This window comes from Dioscorea cayenensis, chromosome 2, assembly GCF_009730915.1.
Source record: "Dioscorea cayenensis subsp. rotundata cultivar TDr96_F1 chromosome 2, TDr96_F1_v2_PseudoChromosome.rev07_lg8_w22 25.fasta, whole genome shotgun sequence".
NCBI classification, from domain to species: domain Eukaryota; kingdom Viridiplantae; phylum Streptophyta; class Magnoliopsida; order Dioscoreales; family Dioscoreaceae; genus Dioscorea; species Dioscorea cayenensis.
Window position 1 is genome coordinate 14,113,992 of NC_052472.1, and position 13,228 is coordinate 14,127,219.

At 38.8% G+C, this 13,228-nt stretch overlaps 1 non-coding gene across 1 annotated transcript; it reads left to right on the top strand.

Moving 5' to 3' along the window:
- Window positions 1–796: 796 nt before the first annotated feature.
- On the top strand, window positions 797–903 carry LOC120281784. The gene has a single exon (XR_005542796.1). It is a non-coding gene; the product is annotated as a small nucleolar RNA R71 (small nucleolar RNA).
- The last annotated feature ends 12,325 nt before the right edge of the window (window positions 904–13,228 follow it).

Genomic DNA, 13,228 nt, shown 5'->3' on the forward strand with positions numbered 1-13,228 from the left:
GCAATGTCCGAGTGCCCCACTTTCTATCTATTGCCTTTCCTCTCATTTTATTGCGCCTCTCTTTCTTATTTTCTTTAGTTCTTTTCATATTGATTTCATTCACACCACTATTAATTCATTTCACTTTAGTTAAATAGAAATTTTGTGTTTCTAATCACTAATTCTTATGGATACGATAACCCACTCACCTGGGTATTATTCCTTTGAGAAACCCGTGCACTTGCGAGTCACAAGCAAGGAGTGTGTCACCCACATAGTGTGAGGTGCTAAGAGTATTCCTTTCCCCTGAGGTATAGTGTAGAAGGCTAGTCACAGTTGACCTTTGGTTGGGGACCATTTGTCTGTGGATTGCCACGACTCATTAAACTTCATTTAGAAGGCATAATATTAGTCTTGCACTTGAAACAATAATCTTAGGGTGAGCATTGTCCAAGTACCACATTTTATCATTGATTACCTCTCCTTCCTATTCTTGCTTTTTCTCTCTTCTCTTTACTTTTATTTGCATTGATTTTTCCAATCAACATCACAACTTGGTTTTCATTATAGTTAAATAGATATACTTGTGTTTCCGAGCTACTATTCCCTATAGATTCGACTACCCATTCACCGGGGTACTTTATTACTTCGACGACCAGTGCACTTGTGGTACACACACACACAAGGGGTGTGTGAGTGACTTATTGTTAGCCATGTCCTTAAACAACTTCTCTACCTCTTCAGGATATTTGTTGCTCAATGACAATTCTACAGTAGTATATCCATTGTATAGAATTTGCAACTCATCCATGAACTGAACCCATGATGTGGGCACCAGTTAAGAAGGTCCTTGAACCATTCATGTGCTTTAAATAGTTTTTCATACTCTCCTTGCTTGAATGTTGAGATTTCCTGTCTTATCTTTGCTACTTTACTTGGCCAAAAAATAACATCCAAGGAATTTCTCCACGAAGTCGTTTCATATCCTGATCGACCCCGGTGCTAAAGAAGTAAGCCACTTGTACGTTGAACCTCCCAAACTAAATTTGAAAAGTCACAGTCTGATTGCATCATCTGTTATTGTGCTCATCTTGAATGTCGATCAGATCTGCAAGAATTTTGAGAGGTGGGCATTCGGATCTTCATCTACTAGTCTGTCGAATTGATAGAAGTTCTTAATCATCCCATTAGTGCTAGCTTTAATTTTGAATTTATTAGCTACCACTGATGGGGCTCGAACACTGAACTCTTCTCTTGTGAACTGCGGTCTCTCATACTTCGAAAGTGTCCTTCTTGGTTAAGCCATGGTAGAAGATTCTACGCTATTACTATCATTATCCGCTTCCACAACTTGTCTCTTCCGGAGTCTCCTCAACAATGTTAGGGTTCTCTTTGGTTTAATGCTTCTTTCTACTAAATCTGCGGGATTAGCTCTGGTCATAAACAGCCACCTGTAGAAAAAATTAGTGGTAATAAGTCTTCAATGTTGGATGAGTGTCATAACAATATATGAAATAAAAGAATTAGCTAAAACACTAAGCTACAAGTTTTCCTAGAATCTCTCAACTAGGCACTACTTTGCAACGGTACCAAAAACTTGATGGACACTTTCCTACTTTTATTGGTTATGTGAAAATCTAAGTATATAAGTATGTAAATACACAATCAAATATTGTAATTATGTCCATAATGCCGCAAGTGCTCAGGTCATTAAGTAATACCTTATGGATGATCACGAGGGTCGTGTTTCCCTAAGAACGGCGACAGGCTCCTATTACTTCCTCTTCACTTAATCAATAGCCTAGACATTTAAGTTCTTTATTTAATCTACTTGTAGAAATTATAGATACAATAAAATTGGTGAATCATTAAGCACACTTAGAAATGAGTTGGAAGATTGTATAATAGTTATCTTGAATATTACTGATGATAGGCGTTGAGTGCTACAATCGCATTCTAGAATTTGACCGGGGAAATTCAAAGGCCTACCAGCCCTAAAACCTTTGGCGACTAGGTATAAACACCAGGGACTTAAGATGCAAATACCTCTACCCCATCACTCAAATGGATTATAATCCACCTCAGTCTCCTATGTTTTCCTTAACTACAGGAATCCCACGAGAAGAAATTAATAAAACCCTAAGTGTAAGGGTCAATCAATCCCTTATTTGAAGATCTAGTATACCTATTCACTAGTGCATGGGTAGATCTATCATAGAATGTGTGTAATGAATATGTGGTCATAACTTCCTCATCCACATCAACAAGAATAACAATCAATTAAGATCATGCAATGATTCACATAAACTAGAAAAGATTTATTGGATTAACAAATTGACATTCATAAATAACAATTGAGGGGAACTAGACATATAATTCCCCTCGAATTAGGTTCTCATGGATCACAAAGATAAAACCATCAAAGCACAAGAGAGCCACAAGACCAAAAATAAAGAATATAGACATGCGTTCAATGTATTCTATACTAACTCACTCTAATAGGTCTTTGAAGATTGGGGATTTGTGGATCCCAAAGTTGTCTGGATAATATATGTCACTAATGCCCCTTTGATGATAATCTTTGAAGATGCCTATCACGTGCAATCTTTTTCGATTATGATCGTTGACTTACTCTTGATTAATCCACGGTAATCTATTGGTATATGGAAGAAACACCATCTTCCACTACTAAGATCTCCAAAAATCCAGCCGCCCTAACTATTTGGTAAAAGGATCCCCCCTAATTTAGTGAAAACTAAGTTTTTATAGTAATCAGCTTCACCACGGCCTCACCACGGCCGTTGTCATGCCCGTGGTAAGTAAGTTGTTGCTTGGGCTCCAAGTCACATTTTGGCACAGTCTTTGGACGTTATGTATCTTGGCAACGGCCGTTATGGACTTCACAAAGACTGTTGTGAGGTCGTTATGGCTTCTATGTTGCTTCTAGTGAGCTCATGCTATAGCGGCTTGATCACCGTGATGCTAAGTGTAGATAACATCCATTGTGAGTTACCATAATGGCTGTTGTGAGCCCGAGGTACAGCCTTGATTCAGTAACTTGCTTCATTTTGCTTCAAAAACTCCTTGAATTTATTTCTTTCCACTAAAACAAAAATGAAGGTCATCATGAGCAAAAGAATAAAATTTTGTACGAATGAGCTGCTAAACAAGTGTAATTTAATGTTAAATGTAGTGTAAATAATATAGAAATTATGATTAGTTTAACAATAATCAAAATTCAAAATGAATGATAGGTTAGAAATCTTATTTGTGTCCAAGGTCATATTGTTATAGCTACACATGAGTTGTACATCCTAATACACTAAATCAGTCATAACTTTCTAATTTACTGTCAAATTGAATTGATATTCATCTAACTTGCAAGCTACGTTGAACATCTATATTTTCAATGGAGGACAAATTCTATAAAATTTAAAATGAATGACAGTTTAGCAATCTGATTTGTGTCATAGGTATTATTGTTATAACTATACAAGAGTTTATACATGTAGCTACGCTGAATTAGTCATACCTTTATGATTTATTGTCCAATTGAGATGATTTTTATTTAATTTAAAAGATAAATTCAACATTAATCTTTTTGATAAAGACAAATTTTAAAATTCCAAAATGAATGACATGTTAGAAATCTGATTTGTGTCACAGGTCTTATTGTTGTAGCTGTACATGCGTTTATAGATGCAGCTACGTTTAATCAGTCATAACTCTCTAATTTATTTTCCAATTAGATTTGTTTTAATTTAATTTTAAAGCTAAGTTCAACATCTATCTTCTTGTTGGAGGACAAATTTTGAAATTTAAAATAAATGATAGGTTGGCAATCTGATTTGTGTCACATGTGTTATTCTTGTAGCAATACATGAGTTTATAGATCTTGCTATACTGAATTAGTCATAACTTTCTTATTTATTATCCAATTGAGTTAATTTTCATTTATTTTGAAAGCTAAGTTCAACACATATCTTTTCTATGAAAGGTAAATTTTCAAAACGAAAAATGAATGACAGGTTAGCAATCTAATTTGTGTCATAGGACTTATTGTTGCATCTATCAATGAGTTCATAGATGTATCTATGATGAGTGCATTTTATATCATATTTATTTACCCTCAATTCTTTATTTTACTCATCCTTTAGCATAATTTTGTGAATATTCACTGCTATTCTAGGTATAGTTGGTAATTGTGCAGGATTTTGGGGCTCGAAACAATTTGGAGTGAAATCGAGGATGAAACGAATGGATAATGAAGATTTTTTACTAAGTGCTCAAGCTGAACATGGGTAGAGCACAATCGTGCTCTATCTCACTGATTATCTATGCCTGAAGGATCGCCCAATGAAAATTCAAGCAGGGGGGTGAATTCAGGCTGAACATGGTCCGAGCACGAGCGTGATTATCTAAGGTTTAAGGTATTTTCTTCTCAACAGGAGAAGCACGCTTTGTTTTCTCCTAGCACGGTCGTGCTCAAGTGAAGCACGGGTAGAGTACGACTGTGATCCCTTCCACTAGAAAATCCATGCGAGCACTTAACTCATTTCAATCAAACCTTAACCGAGGAAACCATGGTTTAAGCACGACCATGCTTAGCTGGTGTTGAGCCCAAAATCACTCTATTTAACTCCAGATTCTAAGGTTTCACTCTCATTTTTATTCGGGGATTCTTCTCTCCACCAGAGGACTTTGAGGAGAGCAAAGATCATGCTTTACCACACCTTCTAAGGGGATCAAAGATGAGTTTGAGGTAAAAGGGAAGCGGGGTTAGCATATCAGAGCTCGACTAGGAAGATCATCCTGAGAAAGAGGGAGTCATGTCTTCTTCCTTTAGCTCTTTCTCTTTCTCTTCCTTGTAGAACCCGTCCAAGAGGGGATAACTATCCATGGTGCCCCAGGACATGAACTACGATGCTTTGTATGCTCTGACTACTTCCTTTCAATATCTATGGAGTTCTTTCAGATTCATGTCTTTAATCTTGTGTTGCATATCTTAATGTTTTGGACTTGCACAAGTGCTTCAGTAAAACTTAGTGTATAGATAATAATAGTTGTGATTGCTTATGTGATTACAAAACTTGATGTGTTTGAAATGCACAGTTATCTTGGCAAAACTTGGTGTATTTGAGAACTATAGATGCAACATTGCTTGTGAGCACACACTTGAACTTTAAAATGTACCTGGTAGACTTTAGAAGCAAGTCAGCATGCTAATCCATCTTTTCTCTCCACCTATTCTTTCCTTTTTTTGTTTGTTTGTTTTTATTCTTGAAACTAACCCAATTCTTGCTCATTTAGACATCGGAAGCAGAGTGAGTACTTTAAGTCCATTCCTTGTGGTTTTGATAACCCTACCCCTCACGGGGTATCAATGTATTACTTGCATGCGACCCCTACACTTGCGGAGAGTGCATCAAGTTTTTGGCATCGTTGCTGTGGGACTGGCAACTTTTAGAAAAATTTGGATTCTGTTGATTTAATTTGTTAATATTGTTCATATTTGTAAATACTTGTTTTCTTTTTCATTTCTATTCATTATTTTGGCTTTATTTTTAGTTTCAATAATTCTTCTTTCTTGACCTTATACTGATTTATTTTGTGCACTCAATTAACACAATGAGGATACTAGATATCATAATGATATACAAGGTTTGGCGGAGATTTTTTCAAACTTTTGTAAGCAAAACATCTCAGTTGATTTAGCTCATGAAAATGGACACAGATACTTCCCGTGATGAACATGAATGAGGGTTGAGTGTGAGTGATAAGTGTCTAAATGCAGGTGTTTTCATATATATATCGTATTCACTTTACATGTATTTTGTGAGCTTTGATGCCCCTTTTATGCTTAATCGTCTACTATTTGCTTTGTAGGGCATAAGGAAGCCATAGAGAACAAGAAGATATCATTTGGGCGAAAAGAGAAGAAAACAGGAATTTCATACTACCCCCATACTACCCAGTATACGGGGCCGTATGAAGGTCGTATGCACCCGCATATGGAACGTGAATCTAGGGTTTTTGAGTGCTATACGACCCCCATACGACCCCATATGACACGTATGACCCGGGGGATATATATACTGACTTTTACGGCAGAAAAGGCGACTTTTGGCTAGACATTTTGGTTGGCATATTTTGGGAGACACTTGAGAGGCTTGTGGCGACCTTGGGAAGGAGAAGAAGGTCAAAGAAGCTAGAAGATCATCCAAGCCCAATGTACAAGACTCTCAAGGCAAGAAGGCAACTTCATTCAAGGGGAGATCTACCACGATTTGAGGGAAGGAGACCCGCGGCTAGAGGAAGCCTCATTGGGCACTCCTTTGGCGTGGAAAGCGTCATTCGGCATATTCTTCACCTCCTCCTCCACCATTTCATCTAGGGAGTGTCATTTATGCTTTTGTTTCATGTTTTGCTTGTTTGTATTGCTTGTTGTGGGATGATGACACACTAGACCCCCAAGGCCACCAGGTGTCGGTGAACCTTGGGGGGGTTTTATCATATATGTTGGATGATAACTTGTTAATTTCATGTTTGGGTAATTTTGAGATTTAATCCATTGTTTTCATGCTAAGTGCTACACTAAGGAGAAATCCATAGCTCTTTTATGAGTGATGCATGTAGATGTGACTTGCTCACATGAATTAGATCATGAATGGATTAGAAGGGGATACTTGTATCATCACACCGAGAAATCGGGTGTTTGGTAGCCCTCCATGTAGGTTTAATCCGAAGAAGAGTAGGTTTACTCCTATATGAGATTTCCTCGTACTTAATGCAATCGTAGGGATATCGATTTGGGAGAAATTCCTATCTATGTTCGTATGGGATTAGGGTTCAATCGCCGAGAAATTGGGGTTGTCCTAATATTGGAATCTCATGGTCCATTTTACCCTAGCTCATTGCTTGTTCTCTCTAATTTGTTGGCAAATATTGTTTTAGCTTTAATTACATTTAGTAGAGTAAAATCCATCACTTGAGATCTTAGGCTAGATAATAGCTCAAGAAGGAGTAATAGGAGATCCTTAGCCCCGTGGAATACGATCCTCATGTCTTCAGACGAGGTATTACTTGGCGATCCCGTACACTTGCGGGGAAGCAATCAGTGAGCCAGGCATTCTCTGTTTCAGGGGATCTCACCAAGGATACATAATGAGGATGAATTATAGATTTTGAGTTCATTAAGGATGGACTAGGCCACATTGAAGATATTTCATCTGCAACTATCGATATAGAAATTAAGGATATGTTGACACAATTACAGAACCAATACCTTCCTGTCCTCAGATATTGGAGCTCAAGGAGCTTCCTATACATTATCAATATGCATTTTTGGATAGAAATCCTCAAATGCCTATCATTATTTCATCCACGCTTGGTGTAAATCAAAATGAAAAATTGGTAGAGATGCTACTAATACATAAAAAGGGCATAGGATGGAGTATTTCCGACATCAAGGGGATTTATCCATCTTTTTGCATGTATAAAATTCTAATGGAAGATAACATTCAAAGTTTCAAAGGGCATGTCAGTTTCTACAGAAGATTTATTCAAGACTTCTCAAAAATTTCTAAACCCATGACAAGGTAACTAGAAAAAGACACATCCTTTGAATTCGATTAGGATTGTCTAAAGGCTTTCTAGATATTGAAGGAGAAGTTAGTCAATGCGCTAATTGTCAAAGCACCCGAGTGTGATCGTCCTTTTGAACTCATGTGCAATGCAAGTGATTAGGAAGTTGGGGAAGTGTTGAGGTAAAGACATAATAAACAATTCTACCCAATCTATTATGTGAGTAAAACTTTAACTCCGGCTCAAGGGTATTACACCACCATAGAAAAAGAGTTATTGGCAATCATCTATGCTTTTGATAAATTCAGATCTCACTTGGTTCTATCTAAACTCATAGTGTACACTGATCACGTAGCAATCAGACACCTTCTCTCAAAGACTGATGCAAAGCGGCTACTGATCAGATGGGTCCTTCTCCTGTAAGACTTCAATCTTGAAATTCAGGACAAGAAGGGATCATAATATCTGGTAGCAAATCACTTACCGCGTCTGGTGCACACTGAAGAAAACAATAGTAGACCCCCAAAGGATTTATGATGCTTTTCCAGAATAACATATCCATTGGATTCAGAAGGGGTTTACCCAAGATAGTGAATGCCCCTGGTATCCTGATTTGGTAAATTATATGGTTGGGCAGTCAAGCATTTCTCTTTCTAACAGTGAAAGAAATTCTTCTATGATGTTAAGACATAATTTTGGGAGGACCCTTTGTTGTACAACCTCTGCGTTGATTTAGTAGTGAGACATTGTGTCTCACATGCTGAAGGATGGGAAATTTTGGAGTTTTGTCATTTTGGAACAGTAGGTTGTCATTTTTAACCGAATCGCACCGGCTAGAAGGTATTAGAAGCTAGTTCCTTCTGGCCGCTGCTCTTTAGGGATGCTGAGAAGTTTGTTGAAACCTATGACCAATGTCAACAAAGTGGAAACCTATTTGACAAGGTCCCCTTGCGTATATCACGCAAGTGCACGGGTTTGTCGAAGTAATAATCCCGGGTGAGCGGGGTCGAATCCACAGGGAGTAGGGAGTAAAGACACTTAATTCGATTCTTACCTATGCGGAGTATCAACAATGATAAGTGTGATAATGATTCAATTCTCAACAATTAAAAGCAACAAGTAAGAGAGCAAAAGTAAGGAGGAGGCAAGGCAATCGATAAAGATGGGGTACTGGGATGATGTTTCACCTAGGAAAATCGTTTTAAGTGCAAGAACTCTCTATTATGCTTCCTAATCAATGCAATGGTGAGTCGTGGAAATCCTTACATACATAGTCCCAAATCTAAGGTCAACTATGCCTAACTCTATTCATGTCCCGGAGGAGAGATTAAATAACCTCTCCACCTCGCACTCGAATAAAGTTGCAATGAGCTCTAGGGATTCCATGTGATAAATCGCTTCCTAATTATAGACCTAACCCTTTGGTCCAGGCGGAAGGTCCCTAGCCACAATTAAGCCCTAGATACTAAGATCCCCTCAACGATTCACTCCATTGCACGCGCAACTAGGCCCCAGCGGAGGTTCATCCCTTAGACCATTCACTCTATTATGGCTGCAAAGAACTTAAGGAACGGAGGTAGAATCTATCACGTCAGAGGGGAAAGGGGACGCTCCTGTACCTCTCGACTCACCCTCTCAACCCTCTCCAACCTAGCTTTGTCTAACGCTCGTGGTGTGTCACTCACTCACAAGGTTACCAACAAGAACTCTCAACCCTAGTGTCACTCTAGAAGAAATGTTCATACAATCAAGCATTCAAGGTTGGAACTCACAATAAACATCAATTTATTGAAAGCATAATAAAGAAGTTCAATGAAACGAATACATCCTAGGGTTCACAATCACCTAAGTACCCACTAGGGGTTTAGCTCTCCATGGAGCTAAGTACAATCAAAGAAATCGAATGTAAAAGCAATAAATCCATAAAGAAACCGCCTCGATGGTCGTGTCGATGGTCTTGTGGAAAGCCCTCTACTCGTCATCCAAGGATTCCTTCGTCAGGTATAGGATACGCCTCAATCGAAGTTCCCCTACCAACCTTCTTCCTAACTAATGGAATCACGATGTCAGAGCCGTAGAACCTCTCCAAAACCTTGGCCAATACGCCTAGAAACCCTAGCAGAAGCCCTCTCTCAAGTTGGGGAAAAGATGGAGAAAAAAATACTGAAATCGGGGCTGAAATCGGCTTTGAATAGGGCTGGAATCGGGCAACTACACGGGCGTGTATGATGTCACACGCCTCTGTGGAATTTCCACATGGGCGTGTATAATTTCCACACGCCCGTGTGGATTCTCTGTTTCTCTGATTTCTCGGACGGCTGTGAACAGTGCTGCTACACTACTTGCTACAGTGTTTTGCTACAGTGTCTGCTACAATACTCTGCCGGAAATATTCCCGAATTCCATACTTTCATTGGGGTAACGCAAACGGGCACACCTTTACGTCGTGAATCACTTGCTTCTTCAATGATGTACATGTTGGTTGATCTCTTGTTCTTATATGCATAAGTCAGAATGCTCGAGTGTGACTGCCTTTGTGCCCCTCAAAATGAATGTGCTCACTCGAATACGAGGATGTTGGCACACACTCTAGCATCTCACACCTGACCTATGTCTTCACGTTTGAACCTTAGCAAGATCTCCTCCAAAAAATAGGTGCATTATGATCCACATTGGCCTATTTCCTTCATACTCGGCCTCACAACCCTACCTGCATAAAAGTAACATAAAAACACACATATTAATGTAAAAACCTGAGAAAAGTAATGCCCAACATAAGGAATGAACGCTTCACATTCATATCGCACAAGAACTTATCACCTATCTAAGCTAGATGAAATGAGATAGACTCCTATCCAGCAGTGTGAAGTTTTTGATGTTTGGGGAATTTATTTCATGGGACCTTTTCCAAATTCAAATGGAAATAGATACGTGTTAGTAGTAGTTGATTATTTGTCAAAATGGGTTGAAGCACAAGCTCTTCCCACAAATGATGCAAGGGTGGTAGTTAAGTTCTTGAAGAAGTTGTTCTCTCGGTTAGGCACTCCTAGAGTAATCGTCAGTGACAGGGGTACTCACTTTTATAATGCTTAGTTTGAAAACGTTATGAAGAAATATAGGATAAACCATTGTGTTTCCACTGTTTATCACCCTCAAACAAGTGGTCAGGTTGAAGTTACAAACCGTGAGCTAAAGACAATTCTTGAAAATATAGTTCATCATAACCAGCGTGATTGGTTAGAATGATTGGATGACGCTTTTTGTGCTTACAGAACAACATATAAAAATTCCAGGAGGCATACACCCTATGATTGGATGACGTTCATCATGTCATTTACATATCGAGCTTGAACATCAAGCATATTTTGCAATTAAATTGTTGAATTTGGATATAAAAGATGCACAAAAAGTGGAAGTATCAGTTGAATGAATTAGAGGAGCACAAATTGAATGCATATGAGAATACACTCTTGTACAAAAAGAAAATGAGAAGAATTCTTGATGACCACCTCAAGAAAGAAAAATAATTTCAAGTTGGGGAGCAAGTTCTCCTTTTTACTCGAGGTTGAAGCTTTTCCCTGGAAAACTCAAGTCACGTTGGTCAGGACCCTACACGGTCACGCAGACATTTCCTCATGGTGCAGTCGAAATCTCCCATCCCACTAAGGGAACATTTAAGGTCAACGGTTACAGATTGAAGCATTATGCAATTAGAGAGTGAGTTCCTCAATCAACAAATTATCGTGTGTTATTACCACATGAATCCCCTGGTTAAATAGGTATGTCAAGCTAGTGACGTTAAACAAAAGAACTTCTTAGGAGGCAACCCAAGTCATAGTGTTTTGTCTTTGTTCGTGTTATCTTATTTTAGTTGTTTTTCTCTTTGTTTCAATTTTGCCATCCTATAATGCTTTGGTTTGATTTAACTTGGGTTTTCGTTGTGTCCTTGTGTTCTATCGGTGAGTTAGTTTTATTTTGCTTGTTCTCGTGTGTTAAAATTTCTTGCTTTAGAGAAATAAAACCCTTGCCCTAGAAATTTTGCAAGCCAAGCACGGGCAGAGACGAATGTGCTCTTAGCATGCTCAGTCCTGACTATTCTCCTTCCACCCGTTCTGTCTCAGAACTCTCACCACGCCGGTCATAGTCCTTCTCTCCTACCCCTGTAGTGCACCTCCCCCTCTCAGACTATAAATCCCTGTAGACCCTTGTTTTTCATCACCGGTGTTCTTTACTTCTGCTTCTCTCCTTCTTCCATCTCCTATCATTTTTTTTTCTAGTAAACTTCTGCCCTCTATCTGTTGTTTGTTTAGGTGTTTTGATGTTTTACTTTTGTGATTTACCGGTTATTTCACTCATTATTGTAGACCCCAAATGATTTTATGGATTTTATTTTGGGATTCATGAGCTTGGGGAGTAAGAGCTCATCGAGAATGATGGCTGCCCTAAGCATGATTGTGTTCTTTTGGTTAATATTATTTCATTCAAACGATCAATGCACCATTGGGGTCAAAGCATAGCCAGTGGCAGACCATCCCTAAATCATAAATTCATCAAGAACGTTCCTCCCCGCTTTCATAAAATGAATTTGGGACCATGGATACTAGTGATTGGGAGGTGTTGCACATGTCTGGATTCTAGGAGGGTGTTGAGCAACTGTTGAAAGATAGAGCCTGGAATTAGGTTCTCACCGTCTGCGAGCCAGTTTATCGTGAATTAACTCTTGAGTTCCTCTCCACCTTTAAGAGGATTTTGGTCACCGATGTTTAGGATAAATTCCATGCCATTTATTTGCAACTCGGTGGGCAGGATCATCATCTAAGTTAAATTGAGTTTGCTTTCTTCACAGGCATCTTTGATCAAGACTATACATTGACCAAAGAGTATTGCAACCTACCTTCCTCTCATCCACTTTGGGAGAACTGATTGATTCCCGGCATTTATATGAGATAGCCATGTAATACCCTATGAGTGACACAGGGGTTGTATTCCACTCGGCAAAGGAAGTATTATTACTCACTCCTTATCTATTATCTAGCCTACAAATCTTAGTAAGAAGAACAAAACAAATAAAATAAAATAAGCTAAGCAAATCCTATGGCCGGGTAACTAGCACACGGATGTAAACAAACAACGGAGTATCAAGCATGAGAAGGGAGTGTATGACAAAGAATCCACCTAGGGTTGTTGTTAAGGCCCAAACTAGGATAGTTTAAAGATGCATTGATGATAGTTGAGACCTAGAGACCTCGTGAGTAGATTAGCCCCAATCTCTCGGCGACTAACCCCTGATCCCATACGAATGTCAATCAGAATCTCTTCCGGATCAACACACCTATGATCGCATTAAGTTCTAGGAGTTCTCTAATAAGAGTGAACCTACTCTTCTTTGGCTTAAACCTAGCAATGGAGGGCTACCAACAGCCGATCTCTTGCCGTGTAGGCACAAGTATCCTCTTTCAATCTTTCTTAGATCTAGTATGCGTCAGTAGGTCACATCTACGTATACAACTCATAATAGAATCACAGATTTCTCCATACATGTAATTCTAAGCATCGAGGCATGAAAGATTGAATCTCAACCAACCATCAAATTAAGTGAAGAATAACATCCCAAGTTCTTACACAAGAATAAATCCTAAGGTTCATCCAAATCCAAACACCACAA